The following is a 23,411-nucleotide window of genomic DNA, read 5'->3' as shown; positions in this document are numbered from 1 at the left end:
CCCTGTTTTTGTAACACCCAAAATTTGGCTCTTTTAAAAATAGATGAATTTGACTTTATTAAATAATTTTGTGAGCGTTTTCAATATAGGAAAAATAATAATTTTTGGGGAATTAAAATTTAATGTAGGTTTAGAAAAGATTTTGTTGCATACATGCTGGTGCAATTTTACTGTGATGATTGTTTTAAAAACAAAATATCATTTGCACAAAAATTCATTTGGGAAAATGCAAGTGGAAAAATGTATTTAAAAAAAAAAAGAAAATGGAATTTTCTTTTCCCCCTCTTCCCCTCTCGGCCTTTCGGCCCAACCCCTCCCCCGCGCTCTTCCCTTCCTGGGCTGCGGCCCAGCCGCCTCCCCCTCCCTTTCCCCCTCTCTCTCTTGCTGGTGGCTGACGGGTGGGGCCCACCCGTCAGGACCATCCCCTTCCTCCAACCGCCCACCCCCGACTCTCTCTCTCTCTTGGTTGGAAAACCACCAAGCCGCGCCCCCCGCTCCCCCACGTTCCCTCCCCGCGCCTCGGCTTTAAGTTGGAGAAAACCCCCGCGCGCCCGAGCTTTCTCTCCCTCCCCATCTCATTCTCTCCCTGCCACTGCTCTTCTTGGTTAGCGCAGAAACCATCGCCGGAGAAGCAAGCACCGCCGCGCGTCGTCCCTCTGCTTGGAGCCGTTTTCGCTCCGAATTCGCGCCGTGGGGAGCTTCGTCTACTTCCCCGCTCCCTCTCCGTCCTTTTGCCGAGCGATTCGAGGCACTCTAGCGCCCCGGCCGCGCTCGCTAAAGTAGTTCGTCGCGGCCGGCCATGGCGCGGGCCTCTTGGGTCTTCCCCCGGCCGCGCAGAGGGCTTGGTTGGAATCGCGTTGTCCTTCTCCCTCTCCCGGTGTTTTTGGTGTTGAAAACCGCGCACCGTAGCGCCCTATCGGGTTTCTCCGGCGACCTTGCTCGCCGCGGCCATGGAGCCCGCCGCCTCCTTCCTCCCCTCCGGCTGCGCGCCACCCTCTCCCTCTCTCTCTTAATTTTTTCTTCTAATCTGTGCCACCCGTTCGCGATCCAACGGCCCTGGATGCACCGTACCCCTTCGGGGGCAATTTTGCGTAAAGAACCCCTCCTAGATTTCAAAATTCGGCCGCAGTCCTTAGCGTATTTCTCAGTTTACGCCTTGCCGTTTGGAAAACGTAAACTCCGTCGGTTTAGGTCAAAATGCGCTTTCAGAAATTTACAGAATTGCCATTGCATTGTTTTGGTCATAAAATATTCATTTTAGCTCCGATTTGACCCGTTCAAATTGCGTTAGATTCGTAATCACGAGCTTTACATGTTAGTCTAATTGTTTCACCAATTTGAAACATTTTAATTTTGTGACCCTATTTAATTAATTACTTTTCTATATAAAATATTAGAAAATTCATATCTTCTCCGTTTTAGCTCCGTTTCGATCCGTTCAAGTTGCATTAGTTTCATAATTTTATAAGCTTCGCGTTGGTACCATTGTCGTCTAGGTTCACCACCATTAGGTTTCCTAGATAAATACATGTCCGTAGATAGCCTTTGTAGTCCCGTTTAATGCGTAGATTTCGCGTCGTAACTTCGTTTTCCGTGAATTTCCCGTTGACGTGATCGTAGCAGCGTGTAGATGATTTTGGAAAACTTTTATTTCATTTTTGATCTGTTGGTGTACTGTTCTAATTGTAATCTTGTTTGCTTCGTGTATGTCTGTCGTCGATTGTTTGTGTGTTGATGATCGATGATCGAGAGTAGACGGTGAGCTTTACTTCGGTGATCAAGATCAGAGTCTTGGAAGCAAGTAAGATCAGCAGGACTAGCAGGAGGAATTGGATCAAGGCAAGTATAGCATTTGGATTTTAATTCTATGACTATGATCTTGTGACTAGATTGATATAAAGTAACAAATGATAATAATGACTTTTTAACAACTTGAGGATTTATTCGTAAGTGATAACCGGGATGAAAGTGCAACCATGAGGGCTATAATGGCTCTGGCTTTAGTCAAGTATGAGTAATTTTTCTAGCTTGTTAGAGGTTACCCGTGTGGCGCAAATGGGGGATAGCAGACTGTGGATCCCCTGCGGGGTAGAATCACATGGACTGACTACCGAGACCAAGCGGCCCTAACTTGTTAGACGAATCTTTGAAATACTTCATAGTGATCCCTGCCGACCTACCTTGGTAGTGGGTTACGAGGCTGATCACCTCAGGCGAAAGGGTAAATCATGACTCATGGGTAAAGATGTACAACCTCTGCAGAGTGTTAAAAACTAGTATACTAGCCGTGCTCACGGTCACGAGCGGCCTTGGGAACTCTTACATTAAGGGTGATGAATCTTGTTGTGTAAATATGCTCATGATTATTGTTTAATGCTCTATATTATTTATGTCACATTGATCATGAGATTGTGGAATCTATACAATCTAGTTGTTATACTTGCGGAGTTCGTCTTGGACTCACTCTTGCTATCTCCCCCACACCTCAGGAGAAGTATTGGGCTTGTGATCAACCAGTCAGTTGGATCCTGTAGAGTGAAGTTAACACCCGAAGTTTGGAGTTATATTTCGTGGTTTGCTGCCTAAGGTTGTTTCTGATTTTCTATGTACGCTATGTAATTTATGCGTTGTTCTTTGATATTACCCCTTATTTGTAGCTATATGTGAGTTTTGTCTTCTAAAACTCACATATGGTGCATATCTGATTTTGTCCTTAAAATCGGGTGTTACAAAGTGGTATCAAAGCAATGCTGACTGTTGTTGACGGTCCTTAAGTACTAAAATTAATAATCAAATAAACATGAAAAAGAATCAATATGAAACAAACATCTAGAATTAGAGTTTTATCTGACAGAATTCCACGAGTTTTGGTGTTTATCTATTTCTGCAGGGGTTTATCAGAAAATATGGAGAGAAGGCCCACATGTCATGTTTACAACGAGATAATTACGTGCCGCGCAATTTTCCTTGATCTAGAAGGGTCCAGAAGCCACGGGAACGAACGGGACGCGATTCGGGCTCGGGGGCAGGGCGCCCGCCCACCCCCCTTGGGCGCCCGCCCTGGCCAGGAGTTGGATCAGGACTCTCTTTCGTGGCAAGACTCCACCGACCTAAAGGATCAATCTAAACCATACAATCTATGTCGGTTTGATCCAATGGCTCACGTTCACTTGAGGAGACTATAAAACCAGACCCCCTGGCCCCTGGAGGAGAGAGGAGAAATCATTATTCAGAGGTAGCCATCAAAGTTAGGGTTTAGATCTTCTCTCCCACAGAGAATTAGAATTAGCTACTCCCTAATCCTTCAAGTTTAGAGGTTTGATTAGATAGCAATTAGAGAAGTAGAGCACTACGCTCTGGATTCGGATCTTCGGTAATAAAGATTGGTATTATTCATATCTTTCTCTAATTCTATTGTTCTAATTGCATTATGTCTCTAATTATTATGTTCTTAGTTTGCTCTAGTTCTATATTTGATATAGTTATGATTGATAATGAGTTTATGTATAAGTTTGCAAAGCGCTTAGCTCTTGTCGCGAGGGAGTTAGGTGATAGATCACATGTGAGCGTGGTGCTTAGATGTTATTTATCTGCAAATGTATCCTATTGGCCGAGTCGTGTGGTAGTTCGCGATAGTGATAGCTTCGTTGATTCTTATATAGTCCACCCTCCGTTGATAGGACAGGCAGAACCGGTATTGTGGAGTAAGTCATGCGATGTTCTGATTTACTTTATCAATGTTCCTTATACATGAATGAAGAGTCTTTTATGCTATATATGATCTTGTAGATAACTAGAGTATATTATGACTTAGTAGTTAGTAGATAACTTAGAATACATTCTCTAGCTAATCCGACATCACCTACATATATGAGGAGTAGTCTATTTTCTAATCGCTGTGCTCTTTATCCCATGAACTTATACTTTATTATCTTTATGGTTTACCCCCTGCTAAAGTAAGTGACTGTGTGACGAGTTTCTCATTAGTAATCATGTTCTTGCAAGTTTATCTCTAGTCTATGCCTTGATAGATTTTGCCCTTTGATTTAATTCCATCTTCTTTAGATCCCTAAGCAAAATTATAAATAACGATACCTGGAATACTTATCCTGGTGAAATGCTACAATGAGGTGTTTTATCTGTGCGCTTGCGGATAGAATAGATTATTTTCTAGAGAGCCTTTACATTTATAAATACCTTTGTACACTCTAGCGCCATGCTAGGGATGACAACCTAGTATCTAAGTGGTGTTAGCTAGTGTCAACAAGCATTTCTGGCGCCGTTGCCGGGGAACTTTATGGATCTTATAGGAATTATACGAGTCTCAGGAATAAGTCATAAAAAGGAACAAAAGGGTAATGCTTAGGAAAGCCAGAAAATCGATCAAGGTTATTCATATAAAATATTAGACTAGACTAGAGAAATAATTGCATAAAACAGCTACTAAGTGAGAAATCATAACAAGGCACCGCTGCTTTGGCAGGTTCACCCTGTTGGTTTTCTATGTTTATATTTTTATATACAGGGTATAACAGGATTGACTTTGGGTACATTCAACTCTCCATCATCAGCACCAAAGCAATCAAGAAAAGAAGAAGCTAGCTACCAATTGCTGAAGCTATGGCACAAAAGACCTTGCAAGAATTCTCTGCTCCAAGTCTTGACAACATTCCAACTGGTCCAAGATTTGCAGTAGAAGAAGGAATACCTGAGTTTGAGCTCAAGTCAAGCCTCATCAATTTGGTACAAGCTACACAATTCAGTGGAAAGGCACATGAAGATGCCAGTGCACACTTGCAGAATTTCTTAGAGATTGGAAGCACAATCCACATCAACGGAGTTGACAAAGACGTCATACTACTTCGCCTTTTTCCATTCTCACTAGAAGGAAAAGCGAGGAAGTGGTTCTACACTCATCAAGATAACATCAACAACTGGACGAACTTGTCAGATGCCTTTCTATCAAAGTTTTTCCCTATAGGCAAAACAACTGCCTTAAGAGGAAATATTGTCAGTTTCCAACAGCAGAAGACAGAAGCCATTTCAGAAGCATGGGAGCGTTTTCAAGGATACATATCAGATTGTCCTCACCATGGAATGGCCACATGGTTACTTATGCAGACCTTCTACCATGGATTAACCCAGAAGACTCGTGAGTGCCTAGATGCATCTGCTAAAGGATCATTCTTGGAGCTTACAACTGGAAAAGCAGAGATACTTTTGGATAAGATAGCAGAAAACCAAAGCTGGTTCCAAGATAAAGCTCAACAATGTCATCAAACTGAAGGAATACCAGAAGAAGTAAATGCATTATCAAGTAAGATAGAAAATTTGCTCCATTGGATTGACCAGAGGGCCAAGTTCAAAGAAGATCAAAGGGGCACTGAGACAACATACAAATATCAACCAACTTCGAGTCAACCCAATAGCAAAGGTATGAATTCGGGTAATACTGTCAAGCAACTTTCATTAAAAGAGATAATTGCTCAACAAACCAAAATTAATGATGAAGTTAAACAAAGGCTAGATACAAATGAATCATCTCTAAAAGATATACAAAATAAAATGGATTTTCTACTAACTGCCTTTGATGAGCAAAACACTCTTAATAAGAGGGTAGAGCTTAAATTAATAAAGTTAGCTGCTGCACTGCCTGTTGCTACTAACCTTGAGCAGGTAAAGAAGAGGAGGAAAAGCCACCAGAGATCCACCATACCCAAAAGAGAAACAAAGAACATCAGCACCAGTGCAACCAGCAGTAATAGAAGAAGAAAGCCCAGTTGAAGCAGAAGATCTGCTCCAACCACCAAGAACCGGAGAAATGAGGAAAGATTTTTACGACACCAACTATTTGCCATTTCCCAGAAGAAACAGAGGACTGCAGTCGGATGAGCAGTTTGGTAAGTTTGTAGAGGTCATTCAGAAATTATATGTCAACATACCTCTGCTCGATGCCATACAGGTACCTACATATGCAAAGTACATCAGAGATATTCTTAACAAGAAGAGACCACTGCCCACCACTGAGGTTATCAAGCTGACAGAAGAATGTAGTGCGGCCATCCTCAATAAACCACCAAAGAAGAAGGAAGATCCTGGATGTCCCACTATTGATTGCTCGATCGGAAACCAACACTTCAACAATGCACTTTGTGATCTCGGAGCAAGTGTTAGTGTGATGCCAGCATCAGTCTACAAGAAGCTTGATCATGCAACCTTAGAACCAACATCAATGTGCCTACAACTAGCGGATCAATCGGTTCGACACCCGTTGGGCATCGCCGAGAACATTCCAGTCAAGATCAGAGATTTCCTGGTGCCAGTAGACTTCGTAGTACTGGACATGAGCCCTGACTCAAAAGTGTCCATCATCCTTGGAAGGCCATTTCTGAGCACTGCCAGTGCCCACATTGATGTCGGGAAGGGAGAAATCAAGTTCAACATAAACGGTCAAGAAGAACACTTCACATTCAAACCCAGACCAGAGAGAGACTCTACAGTGAAGGAAGTTCATGAAGAACCACTGGAGACACCATCTCCAGAGGAAGGTAACTCAGAAGATTAAAAGCTTTGGAGGTCTAGCTTGGGGGACCTAAAAATCCCAAACCCTCGCCGGGAGGTAAATCGGTACTTACCCGCGTTAATTTTCTCATATTTAAATTCTTGCATAATTAAATCTTGCATTAGTCATAGCATAATTATAATAATCAAAAGCCCCATATAAATAATATTCGTGGTGTGTAACAACCCATATTTATTAATTATTGTGGAGGCACAAAAATATTCTTCATTATCATTTTCATTAAGTGTTAATTCTCATAGATTTTCCTGCATTATATTTAATTATATTGATCCTCTAGAAGCATGACCCACACTCTTTGGGTCCCACATGTCATACACTTCACCTCACATATATCCCATCACATAATTTCATCCACCAATATGTTTCCACTCACCTGACATCTTTCCACCGTCCAACCACTACCAACACAACATTATTTTGCGTAAGATCAAAGCAAGGAAGCAAGTGGAGGAAGCACACCCAGGATGGACACCAGGGGTGGGCGCCCGCCCACCTACCTTGGGCGCCCGCCCTGTCCCCTGCTCAGCCTATAAAAGGCCACCTCCAGGTCCCCTTCTCTCCACACAAACACTTCAGAAAACCACACAAATCTCAGTTTTCCGAGAAGGAGTTCTTGTAGTGAAGAGAAGAGAGTAAAGAAAAAGAGGAGAGTGGAAGAGAAAGTTGGAGTTCTTTTGAGAAAGTGATTATCAACTAGCAAGTAGTGATTCCGTTGTCTAAACGGAAGTAAAAGTTGTTTAGGGGAGGCTCTACCAAAAATAGAAACTTGTCTTGAACGATTAACCCCTGGACTACTGACACTCCGGACAGCTAACCACTAACATTTTATCTCACATTTTCCACTAGTTGTGTTTTTGCCAACTTTTGTTTACAGGATGTTTAAGAAGGTGAAGAATGCAGGGAAGGCTCTCAAGAACATTGGTACAAGGAGTTCATCCCGACACTCCTCACAGCCATCAGAGATGAACGTCGACCCGACACCCACACAAGCTCCATCATCTTCATCAGGTCAGCAAGTTAAGATCCTTCTCAAGATAGGAGACCTTGGACTGAAGACCCGAAGGGAGAAGGAAGTCTATCAGCAATTGAAGAACAAAGATTTCATTCATACCCCTACTCTCAATCCGACCCTACTACAAGAAACAGGTATGGACACTGAATTCGACTTAATTTTTCAATGATGGGTTGGACAAATTTTTGGAATATAACTGAGCTGGGTTCTCGTCTTCTCACCCTCGAATTTCTTTGCACCTTACAATACTATGAGGGGGAATTGTTTTTCGGATGTTCAAACAGGAAATTATGTTATCCTGGAGAGAGCTAAGCGACCATCTTGGTTTCTCTTCAAGATGCATCCTGAACATTGACTCCGATTTACCCAATTTTGAGAGACACCAGTTCTGGAGAGAAATATCTAGAGATAATTTTTACAGTCAAGCCCGAACTAGTGACATGGAACACCCCACTCTTAGGATGTTTCACAAATGGCTTGGGTACAATCTTTTCTACCGTGATGATATTAGGAAAGTAAGAATAGGAGATTTACAACTTTTATATGCTGCTATTAGTAAAGTACCTACTTCACCTGTTACATTATTAGTTTCACATTGGCTTAGTATACCTAGTCTTCAGGGACTAGTAGGATGTACTTCACTTATCACTCGTCTAGCCACTAATCTTCACTTACTAGAAAACTCATCACTGGACTTCATAGAAGAATTAAGAATTTATCATGGCTATAACACATTTAGACAAGCTCGGATGTTAAAGAAAGAGGGGAATATAATGTATATGCTGTATGATGATAAAGGCAAGATTCGGTTACCTAACCCGAACCTTGGCCTCTACTCTGTGCAAAACTTTTTGATTGAGATTGCAGCAACACCAGTGAACCAGAGAACTCCACAGCGAGTGGCATCTGAAAGAATAACCACTCACCGAGAACGTACTTGGTATGGAGCTGACCCTGGACCAGAAGAAGCAGCGCACCTGCATTATTACGATTACAATCCACGAGTCCTTCGAGACCCATGGGCTCGTCATGCGCAACCACAAGAGCCAACAGAGGAGACATGGCCGGAGAGCCAAGATCACCAGTGGACAAACCCGCCTTTTCATACGGGCAGGTACTCCACTGATCCATATGGACGATACTCCGACGCCTCCTACGCTTTCACGAATGACTACTATCAAGAGGCCGGTGCTTTCTTCACTCGTACCGACAACACCCTCCTCGACATCCAGAACACGCAAGCAGAACATGGAAGACTCCTGGAAGAACAACAAAAATGGAACCAGTACCATGCAGCTGCAGTACAAGAACTAAGACAAGATACAACAACAATGAACGACAACATCACAACCATGATGCGGTTCTGGAACATCGGGTAAGACCGACGTCAACATCCAGCTTGGGGGAGTTCCTCCCAAATTTATCAAGTAAGTTTTTTATTTGCTCTTCTTATTTATTCTTTCTATTTTAGTATTTTATTCAAAAAAAAACTTAGAAAACCAAATAAATATTTTCTTGCTTTAATTCACTGCACTTTAATAAACATGAAAACAAAATAAAAAGAGTGTGTAGAAAAGTGTGCTTTATTTTCCTGCTAAGTTTAATCTCTAGAAAACATAAAAAGACTAAAAATATGCATGATGGAAATGATGAACAGTTGCTCTGTTTGCTTACTTACAAGTACCTAGCTTTTATATTAGAATTCTTCCAGGAATTACTAAAACTAAAATTACTATCTTTGGGAAACATAAAACTAAAGTCTAGGTAAGAGAAAGGCATGATATAAAGTTGAGCTACTGTTTATTTTGTTCCTACTACACTAAGTTCTAGAGATTTATTTTGAAACCTACAAATCACATGATGAGTTCCTAGCATAACAAAACTACCTACCACAGCTTTTCATGTGGTTAAATTAAAATATTCACTTGCACACATCTACCACAGCATCCATTACCAATCATTAAAATTGCTAAAAATATTATCACTCACTGTCCCGAATATTGTTATTCTCTCTCTAAAAAGATTCAATGCAGAAGAGGCATGGGTTATGCAAAAATATGCGAGGAAATAAAAAGGGGCAAGTGCCCGGAACCTCGAAAAAGAAAGAAAAAAAGAGTGAGACGAGAGGTAAAAATGGACAACTGTCCGAAGTAGAATTAGGGAAACAAATGCCCACTTGAGCGGAAAAAATGGACAAGTGTCCGACAGTAGAATTAGGGGTATCTACTACCCACCTGAAAAAAAAGAAGAAGAAAGAGAAAAAGATAGCCCATGTTCTCCCAAAGCAAAGATCAAAGAGGAAGAGAGATAGCAATATGAGGAGCAATGAGAAGTAAGTTTTATTATCACTTATATATCTTCATCATCACTATCATTTACTCCATCACACATGCACATCTTGATTTAATTATATGCTGAGTTCCTTTGGATCCATGGCTCGATTAGACAACATATGTATGAGCTGTTTTCACTCCTATGAGCTCCACTTAAATATTCTATTAGCTATAGGCAAGTGACATCATGGTAAGGATCCACAAATACGACATATAGAGAGACTTGAGAGAATCATTGCTGGGAACTCTGAGTTTTATTTTGAAAACTTATGAAAAACTCTAGAACAAAGGTGAAGTATAGACAGGAGAGATAGTGCTTGACTTAACTATTTTGTCTTTCGATTACTTAAGACTTAAGTACAGGTACTAAATTTCATAACACTTCACTCCAATCTGGAAGAATTTTTATGTAAAAGCATGTGTGCCTGTCAGGAAAGAAAACATCGAAGCAACTCCTGATCCGTCTGAGTTTAGCTGTTTGCTCAGGGACAAGCAAAGGGTAAGCTTGGGAGAGTTTGTTGACGGTCCTTAAGTACTAAAATTAATAATCAAATAAACATGAAAAAGGATCAATATGAAACAAACATTTAGAATTAGGGTTTTATCTGACAGAATTCCATGAGTTTTGGTGTTTATCTATTTCTGCAGTTGTTTATCAGAAAATATGGAGAGAAGGCCCACATGTCATGTTTACAACGAGATAATTACGTGTCGCGCAATTTTCCTTGATCTAGAAGGGTCCAGAAGCCACGGGAACGAACGGGACGCGATTCGGGCTCGGGGGCAGGGCGCCCGCCCACCCCCCTTGGGCGCCCGCCCTGGCCAGGAGTTGGATCAGGACTCTCTTTCGGGGCAAGACTCCACCGACCTAAAGGATCAATCTAAACCATACAATCTATGTCGGTTTGATCCAATGGCTCACGTTCACTTGAGGAGACTATAAAACCAGACCCCGTGGCCCCTGGAGGAGAGAGGAGAAATCATTATTCAGAGGTAGCCATCAAAGTTAGGGTTTAGATCTTCTCTCCCACAGAGAATTAGAATTAGCTACTCCCTAATCCTTCAAGTTTAGAGGTTTGATTAGATAGCAATTAGAGAAGTAGAGCACTACGCTCTGGATTCGGATCTTCGGTAATAAAGATTGGTATTATTCATATCTTTCTCTAATTCTATTGTTCTAATTGCATTATGTCTCTAATTATTATGTTCTTAGTTTGCTCTAGTTCTATATTTGATATAGTTATGATTGATAATGAGTTTATGTATAAGTTTGCAAAGCGCTTAGCTCTTGTCGCGAGGGAGTTAGGTGATAGATCACATGTGAGCGTGGTGCTTAGATGTTATTTATCTGCAAATGTATCCTATTGGCCGAGTCGTGTGGTAGTTCGCGATAGTGACAGCTTCGTTGATTCTTATATAGTCCACCCTCCGTTGATAGGACAGGCAGAACCGGTATTGTGGAGTAAGTCATGCGATGTTCTGATTTACTTTATCAATGTTCCTTATACATGAATGAAGAGTCTTTTATGCTATATATGATCTTGTAGATAACTAGAGTAGATTATGACTTAGTAGTTAGTAGATAACTTAGAATCCATTCTCTAGCTAATCCGACATCACCTACATATATGAGGAGTAGTCTATTTTCTAATCGCTGTGCTGTTTATCCCATGAACTTATACTTTATTATCTTTATGGTTTACCCCCTGCTAAAGTAAGTGACTGTGTGACGAGTTTCTCATTAGTAATCATGTTCTTGCAAGTTTATCTCTAGTCTATGCCTTGATAGATTTTGCCCTTTGATTTAATTCCATCTTCTTTAGATCCCTAAGCAAAATTATAAATAACGATACCTGGAATACTTATCCTGGTGAAATGCTACAATGAGGTGTTTTATCTGTGCGCTTGCGGATAGAATAGATTATTTTCTAGAGAGCCTTTACATTTATAAATACCTTTGTACACTCTGGCGCCATGCTAGGGATGACAACCTAGTATCTAAGTGATGTTAGCTAGTGTCAACAACTGTAGGACGCAAACCTAGCTTGAACCGGACATTTTAGAATACTTCTATCTCTGCTTACTTCTTGCTTTCACCTTAACCTTGATAATTGCTAACAAAAAAAATTATGCTTACCTCTGCCCTATTCTATTATAAAACTTTGTCTCTATCCTAAATCCAACCTCCTTGTCTATTTAGATGGCTCATAATGAAGAGATCTTTGGCATGAATGGACAAAAGGACCTCGCTTCGCCACCCATAAAAGCATTTAACAAAGAGAAGCTTCTAGCCATGCAAAAGCAAGTAGTGGAAGGAATGACTAAGAATGGGAACTCTCAGCAGTGCATCTCAGGACCAGTGAAGAGACAAGTAGCAGAAGCTTGGAAAAATATGAGAACCCATGGAGGTGTTGGTAGTAGTACATCGGAATATCAGGATCAATGCCATTGTTGTAGGCATTATGGTCTCCCTTGTCTTCGGAATAGGTCATCTAAAAAGGAAGTTAAGGTAAAATCAAATGGTGTGACTAATGAGGATAAGAAGAGGAAGGCAAAATCACTAGAGCCAGCATTGGGAAGTGAACAACATTCAAATCCTAAGTTGTCACATTTACCTTTGAACTCTGGCCATAAAAATCTAAACCTTGGAGATGAAGAAACTTCTCAAGCTAACCCCACTGCTCATGAGGTATGCATAGATGGATGGACCATCACTTATAAAGAGTTTCAACCTCGAAGGATCAACCAAGTTAGGAAGAAAGCTAGCCAGCCAGAGACAAACCTTCAGAGTCAGCGAACTTGTAACACACCGAGCAACACCTCAGTGGAAAATGATATCACGAAGGATCCAGCTAAGAAAAAGTGTTATCACTGCCGACAGGAAGGACACTATGTAAAGTCTTGTCCACAGAAGAACCAACAGTAGTATCATGAAATAAGCCACACTGAGTTTAAGATATAGGAGCTTGTGCCCTTGTGTAATAAAAACGCTAGCAGCGAAAGTTGAGTTTGTGTGCCTTGTGAACCTTTACTGCTTGGTTGAATTGTCTTTATGTTTATGTTTGATTTGGATCTTTGTAATGATTGTAATGATCTTGTGAGATTCTTCACAATTTCATTTAGTTTATATGTCTAAGGCATAAGGATTAATGACATAAATAGTTGGATTTTGGTTTTTCTCTTGTTACCTTATCGTGCCTTTCTAGAGTATCTCATCTTTATCGCTTATGTCTCTGATCTTGGATGACTAAAAATCATGAGAAAATTCTGGATGATAGTAGACTTCAATAACTTTCTCTGACCACAAGAATCACCCTCATAGCTATTATGGTTTGGAAGTTACAAAAATCACAAGACGATACAGATGTCCTGTCAAGAATCTGGACCAGTTTTGGTTGCCTGCTGTTTTGGACAAATAAAACTATAGAATTTGGAAAAGTGTTCTATTGAAAGGTTGTAGCAAATTCTCCAATCTTTCTAACGGTATAAGCTATAACCCTATTGGATTAACAGAACAAGAGTTATGTCCATTTTACTGCGCTGGTGATTTTCATATCGCGAGGAAAATCAGGATATTTGTTACTTCCTTGCACATAAGTTCCTTGGGATGTCAAAAGGGTCTCAATGCAAGATAACTTGTCAAGAAAAAGTGCAAGCTACCTTCCTTGTGCCTCCTAGTCGACCTTTCTTAAGGGGGTAGAACCTTGATATCACGGGTTGATGCATTTTCAACTTATCTTGAAGTGAGAGTTATCTCTTGAGATATTCTATGATTATGATCATCTCTCCTTCTCGTGCTACTGATGTTGGTCACCTGATGACAGGGAGTGTAGTATCCCATGGATCAGGAGTCATATATGATGCCTCTTACTGATACGTGGGAAGAGAATGATGATCCTACCCTTGAAGAATGTTATGGGTATGATGAAACTGAGTACTATCAAAATAATGATACTGAAGAGCAAGTTGGAAGTGAATCAAATCAGAATCCACAACGGCGAAAGAGAAAAAGGAAAAGTTGTAAGAAGTCTGCTCATGGAAGTAAGGTGCAATGAGACTATATTAATGGAAGACCGAGCAATGTGGATAGGCATAACATTCATGGAGCTACCAAAGTGGTTGGTGGCTATATTCAAGTAGACTCAGTGCAAGTTTTTGCTCTCTTTGACCCGAGTGCTTCTCATTCTTTCATTTCCACCGACATCGTAAAGACAATCGAGAGGGTAAAGTGTCCAACGAAGAAGCCTTTACTAGTTCAAACCCGAGTGCGAGAAATACAAGCAAATCAGGTGTGCTCAAATATCAATCTGGTCATAAACAAGGAAAACTTCACTGCAAACCTCATTGTGCTAGAGTCACTTAGTATTCCCCTGGTCCTTGGTAATGGATGGTTGTGTGCACACAAAGGAGTAATCTATGGTACCCACTACAAAACGCTCTTAACAGCACCGTCAGGAAAAAGAATTGAGTATCATGGTGGTCCACTGCTACCTGAGGAGGCAAATGCATATTCAGTTCCCTTGTCTCTTGGAGTTGTAAGCTAAAGGAAATTAGTAGTCAAGATGGACTTTGGTCAATTATGAATAATAGTTATTCAATGGAAATTATGTTCATGAGGTGTGACCTTGAGACAAGTGTTTAAGTTTGGTATGCAAGTTGTGAAGATGAAAGGATTATCAAGATATTTTTCATGTTCTTTCAAAGGATCTGAGCCTCTTCCGAATCTCGAGGACGAGATTCATTTTAAGGGGGGTACAATTGTAACACCCAAAATTTGGCTCTTTTAAAAATAGATGAATTTGACTTTATTAAATAATTTTGTGAGCATTTTCAATATAGGAAAAATAATATTTTTTGGGGAATTAAAATTTAATGTAGGTTTAGAAAAGATTTTGTTGCATACATGCTGGTGCAATTTTACTGTGATGATTGTTTTAAAAGCAAAATGTCATTTGCTCAAAAATTCATTTGGGAAAATGCAAGTGGAAAAATGTAGTATTTTTTAAAAAAAAAGAAAATGGAATTTTCCTTTCCCCCTCTTCCCCTCTCGGCCTTTCGGCCCAACCCCTCCCCCGCGCTCTTCCCTTCCTAGGCCGCGGCCCAGCCGCCTCCCCCTCCCTTTCCCCCTCTCTCTCTTGCTGGTGGCTGACGGGTGGGGCCCACCCGTCAGGACCATCCCCTTCCTCCAACCGCCCACCCCCGACTCTCTCTCTCTCTCTCTCTCTGTTGGAAAACCACCAAGCCGCGCCCCCCGCTCCCCCACGTTCCCTCCCCGCGCCTCGGCTTTAAGTTGGAGAAAACCCCCGCGCGCCCGAGCTTTCTCTCCCTCCCCATCTCATTCTCTCCCTACCACTGCACTTCTTGGTTAGCGCAGAAACCGTCGCCGGAGAACCAAGCACCGCCGCGCGTCGTCCCTCTGTTTGGAGCCATTTTCGCTCCGAATTCGCGCCGTGGTGAGCTTCGTCTCCTTCCCCGCTCCCTCTCTGTCCTTTTGCCGAGCGATTCGAGGCACTCTAGCGCCCAGGCCGCGCTCGCCGGAGTAGTTCGTCGTGGCCGGCCATGGCGCGGGCCTCTTGGGTCTTCCCCCGGCCGCGCAGAGGGCTTGGGTGGAATCGCGTTGTCCTTCTCCCTCTCCCGGTGTTTTTGGTATTGAAAACCGCGCACCGTAGCGCCCTATCGGGTTTCTCCGGCGACCTTGCTCGCGGCGGCCATGGAGCCCGCCGCCTCCTTCCTCCCCTCCGGCCGCGCGCCACCCTCTCCCTCTCTCTCTTAATTTTTTCTTCTAATCTGTGCCACCCGTTCGCGATCCAACGGCCCTGGATGCACCGTACCCCTTCGGGGGTAATTTTGCGTAAAGAACCCCTCCTAGATTTCAAAATTCGGCCGCATGAAAGCCCTAGTTTGGTTTTGGATAATTGATGAAACCCTAGTACTAACCTCTATGCTAAGTATGTGTAGACTTAATGAGGTTGGTACATGCCAAGTGATGAAGCAAGAGAAGATCATGGTGATGATGGTGATGACCACAAGATGATCAAGTGCTCAACTTGGAAAAGAAGAAAGAGAAAAACAAAACCCTATGGAGATCAAGGCAAAGGTATTGCTTAGGGTTTTGGTTTTGGTGATCAAGACACCATAGAGGGTGTGATCACATTTAGGATAGATAGCCGTACTATAAAGAGGGGAATTCTTTGGCTAAGCGGTTGTCAAGTGCCACTAGGTGTCATTGTTCATGTGCATGCATTTAGAACCTAGTGAGCTAACTTAACTCCTTCGAAGAAAATGTTTGTGAAAATGCTAACACACGTGCACTTGTTGGTACACACTTTGTGGTGTTGGCACACTTAGTGATTCGGCGCTTTTCAAGAAAATGAAGTGCATATTTTCTATTGCGCCGGTGGAAAATTGGAGAAGTCGCGGGAGTGTTTCTCGCTGAGGAACACTCACCGGACGCTGACTCAGAAGCACCGGACGCTGTTCCTGTGCGTCCGGTGAGTAGGCAGCCTGACTCGGTTAGGGTTAGGCACCGGACGATAGGCACCGGACGCAGCTTGGAGCGTCCGGTGGTTAGCGTCCGGTGTGCGGGCGTTTTGCGACCCTCTCTGCGCATGGGTCCGGTGAGCACCGGACGCTCAGGGTGCGTCCGGTGGCTTGCGTCCGGTGACCCTGCGAGTTTGCGGAGCTCTCTGCGCATGAGTCCGGTGTGCACCGGACCGTCCGGTGCTAACTTGCTCAGCGTCCGGTGCACTGCAGGTGACCGTTAGACTCTGACACGGGAAGTTCAAAAGGCGACACGTGGCTGACGTTGGAGCACCGGACGCAGGAGTTGAGCGTCCGGTGCCCCTTTAAGAGCGTCCGGTGACCCCGAGTTTTGCCCAGTGAAAGAGCCAACGGCTCTATTTGCTTGAGGGGCTATATATACGTGTTTGGCCGGCTTGGGGCTTATACTCTTGGCATTCTAACATACTTGACATCCTTGTGAGCCTAAGCATACACCTCCCACTCATCTCCTTCATAGATTTTATATCTTTGTGAGATTGGGAGTGATTCCAAGTGCATTTGCTTGAGTGATTGCATCTAGTGGCACTTGGGGATCGTTCTAGCTGCGGTTTTCTTGTTACTCTTGGTGGTTGCCGCCACCTAGACGGCTTGGAGCAGCGGAGGAGGATTGGCACGAGTTGGTGATTGTTCGTGGCCATCTCCCGGAGATTGTGAGAGGTTTGTGCCTACCTCGGCGGAGAGCCAAAGGCAACATTAGTGGATTGCTCGTGTCATTGAGCTACCTCACTTGTGGGTAGGTTCTTGTGGTGGAAGTGAGGACGAGGTTCGTGCTACACCTCTTAGCCACCGAACCACCAAGTGTTGGTCGACACAACGGGGACGTAGCGTGCCGGCAAGCACGTGAACCTCGGGAGAAAAATTGTGTTGTCTCCATTGTGTTTATTCATTGAATTTCTCCCGGTGATTGGACTTCATAATATTGTGATTGGTTCATCCCCTCTGCGCGGTGGTATACAGATCAAACACTCTCTTTTACATTCCTGCAAACTAGAGTAGCTTACTTACTTGTATAGAAACTTTAAGTAGCTTTCTAGTGTAAAGTAGTGACATAGCTCTTGTGTGCCTAGTGATTATATCAATTAGAATTGTTGGATAGGTGGCTTGCAAACACCCCATTAGAGCTAGAGCAAAAATCTTCGCTTTGTTATTTACTAACCTCTTGCTCTAGTGAGTTTGTAGATTTTTAAATAGGCTATTCACCCCCCCTCTAGCCATATTAGGACCTTTCACCGCAGTCCTTAGCGTATTTCTCAGTTTACGCCTTGCCGTTTGGAAAACGTAAACTCCGTCGGTTCAGGTCAAAATGCGCTTCCAGAAATTTACAGAATTGCCATTGCATTGTTTTGGTCATAAAATATTCATTTTAGCTCCGATTTGACCCGTTCAAATTGTGTTAGATTCGTAATCACGAGCTTTACATGTTAGTCTAATTGTTTCACCAATTTGAAACATTTTAATTTTGTGACCCTATTTAATTAATTACTTTTCTATATAAAATATTAGAAAATTCATATCTTCTCCGTTTTAGCTCCGTTTCGATCCGTTCAAGTTACGTTAGTTTCATAATTTTATAAGCTTCGCGTTGGTACCATTGTTGTCTAGGTTCACCATCATTAGGTTTCCTAGATAAATACATGTCCGTAGATAGCCTTTGTAGTCCCGTTTAATGCGTAGATTTCGCGTCGTAACTTCGTTTTCCGTGAATTTCCCGTTGACGTGATCATAGCAGCGTGTAGATGATTTTGGAAAACTTTTATTTCATTTTTGATCTGTTGGTGTACTGTTCTAATTGTAATCTTGTTTGCTTCATGTATGTCTGTTGTCGATTGTTTGTGTGTTGATGATCGATGATCAAGAGTAGACGGTGAGCTTTACTTCGGTGATCAAGATCAAAGTCTTGGAAGCAAGTAAGATCAGCAGGACTAGCAGGAGCAATTGGATCAAGGCAAGTATAGCATTTGGATTTTAATTCTATGACTATTATCTTGTGACTAGATTGATATAAAGCAACAAATGATAATAATGACTTTTTAACAACTTGAGGATTTATTCGTAAGTGATAACCGGGATGAAAGTGCAACCATGAGGGCTATAATGGCTCTGGCTTTAGTCAAGTATGAGTAATTTTTCTAGCTTGTTAGAGGTTACCCGTGTGGCGCAAATGGGGGATAGCAGACCGTGGATCCCCTGCGGGGTAGAATCACATGGACTGACTACCGAAACCAAGCGGCCCTAACTTGTTAGACGAACCTTTGAAAGACTTCATAGTGATCCCTGCCGACCTACCTTGGTAGTGGGTTACGAGGCTGATCACCTCAGGCGAAAGGGTAAATCATGACTCATGGGTAAAGATGTACAACCTCTGCAGAGTGTTAAAAACTAGTATACTAGCCGTGCTCACGGTCACGAGCGGCCTTGGGAACTCTTACATTAAGGGTGATGAATCTTGTTGTGTAATATGCTCATGATTATTGTTTAATGCTCTATATTATTTATGTCACATTGATCATGAGATTGTGGAAACTATACAATCTAGTTGTTATACTTGTGGAGTTCGTCTTGGACTCACTCTTGCTATCTCCCCCACACCTCAGGAGAAGTATTGGGCTTGTGATCAACCAGTCAGTTGGATCCTGTAGAGTGAAGTTAACACCCGAAGTTTGGAGTTATATTCCGTGGTTTGCTGCCTAACGTTGTTTCTGATTTTCTATGTACGCTATGTAATTTATGCGTTGTCCTTTGATATTACCCCTTATTTGTAGCTATATGTGAGGTTTGTCTTCTAAAACTCACATATGGTGCATATCTGATTTTGTCCTTAAAATCGGGTGTTACAGTTTTGAAGCCAAATGGTGATTTACCCTTATTTTTTTAACTTTGTGATTTTACCCTATTATTCTCAAACAAAGATAGACTTTACCCCTATTTTGTTAAGTCCACATAATGGTGTTAACTTTTGCATAAAATGAGAACTTTATCCATACACTTTTACCCCTGTTTTATTTTGATATTTATATTTTTACCTCTATTTTAGATCAACAATTTGACAATTTTGATATAGAATTATACAAATCAATAAGTGCAGAATTGAACAATTATATGAAAAGTTTGACATCATTTCAACTAACAATCCATACAATATAGACATTAATATCACACAACAAATTAATATCACACATAAAGCATTAATATCATCCACTAATGACTTTTTTCAAGATGAATGTGCACAGGTCTTTAACTATGTTGTATAAAGCACCTTTATCATGTGCTTAGCATTTTTTATATCATATTTCTGGAAAGTAAGGTTATAAACATAATATATTTATTACAATAGATAATAAATTTGTAACTTCAATGAAAGAACTACATAAATGACTATTACTATATATTAAAGAAGGGTTACTGATGAGAGAACTACAATTCGGGGAGGAAGAATGTGTATTTATATCAGTAACTTCACTGCAGTTACTTAAGCCAGCCGTTAGTGGAAACCCATTTACACCAGCGGTTCACTTAAGCAAATCGCCAGTGAGAAGTTGCATTAAGTGAACCGCCTGTGGAAACCTATTTAGAGAGGTGGTTCACTTAACGCAACCGCCAGTGGAAATGCACCATTTACACTGGCGGTTTGCTTAAGTGAACCGCTAGTATAAAATGAGTTTTCACTTGCGGTTTTTGAGTCTGATCGGCTATTTTATTTGCACCGGGAACCACAAGTACAAATTACATACTACCGCTGCCGCTGAGCTTTTTTGTACTAGTGGTTCGTGGTTAGTTATTCTTTTATTAAAAAATAAAATATAAATAAAGTTAGTCTATTAATAAAACATTGGATATAATCTATCGACCTGAACGAAATAGATATACTTGTGTGGACTACAGGAAAAAGAGGTGTGACAATCGACAGTCTAAAAAAATAATTTTTTTCCAACCGCGCCAAAACAATTAACTTATTGTTTGACATTTTTCCTGTACTTTTGTTTTTTTTTGTTCATTGAAGATAATTCAACATAATCCTTAAATTTGCATCTAAACAAACCACATCTAAAATTATGAATGACAATTTAAAGTAATGCTCTTAATTTATACCTTAACTATCCATCGTAGTCATTATGAAAGATAATTTAAAATATCCTAATATATTTATATGTTACTCATATCTACCATTACGAAAGATAGTAAAAAAATAACTACTAAGTTTGCATTCAAATTATCATATATGCCATTATAAAAGGTAACATAAAGCAAATATCAACCTCAGGCCATTATAAAAAATTGAATAAAAATATATCTGAAACCCTCCTGTAATTAATAAATAAATATATTATAAAATACCATCCAATATTTATAAAGCACTATATTTATATGCTAAGTTAAAAGTAAGTATAGTGATGTGTCCCCTCAAATGGACGATACAAATATGTATATGCATGACGATAAATATATATATTTAGTTTTTTGAAATGTCCATTAACAACATAACGCGATGACATTGATAATTGACTTAAAGTTATATTGATACTCCACAATAATAAATTTTTAAGTCATTTCAAATAAGTTTAAATACATTTTGATAAATATAATAATACTTCTATTTAAAATTTAGTCATCTATATCATATAAAATAATAATACTACGCATAATGTTTTGATACAAAAATGACTATTTATGCTGTTGTCAATATTAATAATGGGTAGCTTACAATCTAGAAATTTTTAATAGAATAAAAGACCTAAATTTTAATAAAAGATACAATAAGCACTAGAGTTTTAACTTAAAAATGTTTCTACATTAAGTAGTTCTATTATTATTCATATATTTGAATTGATTGAAGTAAATATATGTCCATCAAGTTCACATGCATGCATAATATATATACTATGTTCCAGTAATGATGAATATATTGTATTAATGACTCATATACTAATGATACTAACAAGTTATTTAAAATTATAATAAAGATCTTTACATATAATTTATAAAAGTTTAAGCAATAGATATTTATAAATTCTAAACTAAAAGTTTGATATGTCTATATTGAAAAATATAAGCATTATTGCCCATATAATTTCTTGAAATAATTCAAACATTTGATAAGTGGGGAGACTTGAGCATACCACATATAGTTATGCCCTATTGGTATTTGGGATTCCTTTAAAGTAAACAATCATTATAAGACTTGGATGTTGTTGTCCTTTCCAGGTTAGCACCTCAACGTCATCGATGATCTAAGATCAAGCTCTATAATTGATCTTAATTGTTGTAGTACCGGTTTAAATTTTATTCATGCCACCGTAGTCCTTTATGGTGTAGTTGATGGGCTAACATATCCTAATTTGAAAAAGTACAAACGAGAGTTGATAAAATATACAATAATCACAAGAGTTTTGATTTATCTTGAGAATATAAAATAAGTAGCAATTAATAGGATTATATAAGAAATGAACACTTAGATTCATACTGTCATAAGACATGAGCAGCAACAACATCCACCATAATTTAATCTAATGTTTCATACAAATACGTATTAAAAATAAGTAGAGCTGCTATGAAAACGAACAAACTTAACTAAACATATGATTATCACAACTAGATAGAGAGTACGAAGTATATATTGTGCCTATTATGTTAGAAAATGAGTAAAGTGTAAAAAGTGTAATTTAGTATATGTAATTTTTATTTTTTAAAAGAGAATTAACTCTGAAGCACAACATAACAAGTTTGCTTGGGTTGCCAACCACAAAACAAATTCACGACACGTTTAGCGACACAACAAGAAAGTAAACAAACAACAGCCTCAAGGAAACAAGAAACCACTGGCTAAATCTTAAACTTTAGTTTTGAACCTGTAATAAGTTTTAATTATGGGAGCTACTATAATAAGTTTGGACTGATGCTTCTTCTTAGAAGAAGGTTGAAGCTGGAAATTTTCCATTATCTAAAAAAAGGAGAAATTAGATCTCGAAGACATCAGTAGCAGTGGTATACTTGGGCTTAAAGTCTTTCAACCAACGTAGAATTGCCTCCTGCAACACGCGCTCCTTATCTTTATCCTTCAAAAAGATACTCCATCTCTGTAAGAATGACACTGCCACATATATGACATCAGCTAGCAACTTAATAAAAGATTTTTCAATTGCCAATTTATTCTGCATAATCCATAACGTCCAAGCAAAACCCGCAAAAAAAAACATAACCACCCGATTTCGCAAAGGCCCCATGCCTTGTAACCAAGTAACAGACATATCTTCTAGGAATCTAGGACAAGGATCAAGCTCAAAAATATCTTGTAAAAGCCCCCAAACTAACAATGCCAGGTGACCATTAAAGAACAAATGATTGATAGACTCAATATAGTCACAAATGTTGTAGCTTATATCACCCTTCCACCCTCTCTTTGCAAGATTACCAGATACCTGAAGCTTATTGTGGAACACTTGCCAAAGAAAGAATTTGATTTCAAAGGATTTTGCATTTCCAAATCACACTAGCAACTCTACTGGGCATACCCCGATTTGTCTGAAACCTATAAAGAGATTTAGTGTAACACCCAGAAATTTAGAAATTTTGAAATAGGTGGAAATAATTTAATTTCATATTTTTGTGTTCATAAAATATAGAGAAATATTATTTTTCACTAAATTAAAATTAATCATGGGTGTAGCAACATTTTTGGTGCACTCATGCTTATGCATTTTTATTTATTGTGCTGAGTGGTTTTATTAAAGTTCAAAAACAATTCAAAGTGATTTTTAAAATGGATTTAGAAAAGGCTTTGGAAAATGAATTAGAAAAGAAAAAGAGAAAAGCAAAGAAAAGAGAACTTACCTCAGCTCCATCGGCCTGGTGGCCCAGTAAGCCGCGCCAACCCTTTTCCCCCACCTTCTTCGCGTTTTGGCCAGAGGCCACGACCATCCTCCCG

Source organism: Sorghum bicolor, chromosome 5 (genome assembly GCF_000003195.3).
Source record: "Sorghum bicolor cultivar BTx623 chromosome 5, Sorghum_bicolor_NCBIv3, whole genome shotgun sequence".
Taxonomy (NCBI): Eukaryota; Viridiplantae; Streptophyta; class Magnoliopsida; order Poales; family Poaceae; genus Sorghum; species Sorghum bicolor.
The sequence above is the reverse complement of the archived record's forward strand: the minus strand, read 5'-3'. Positions refer to the sequence as shown.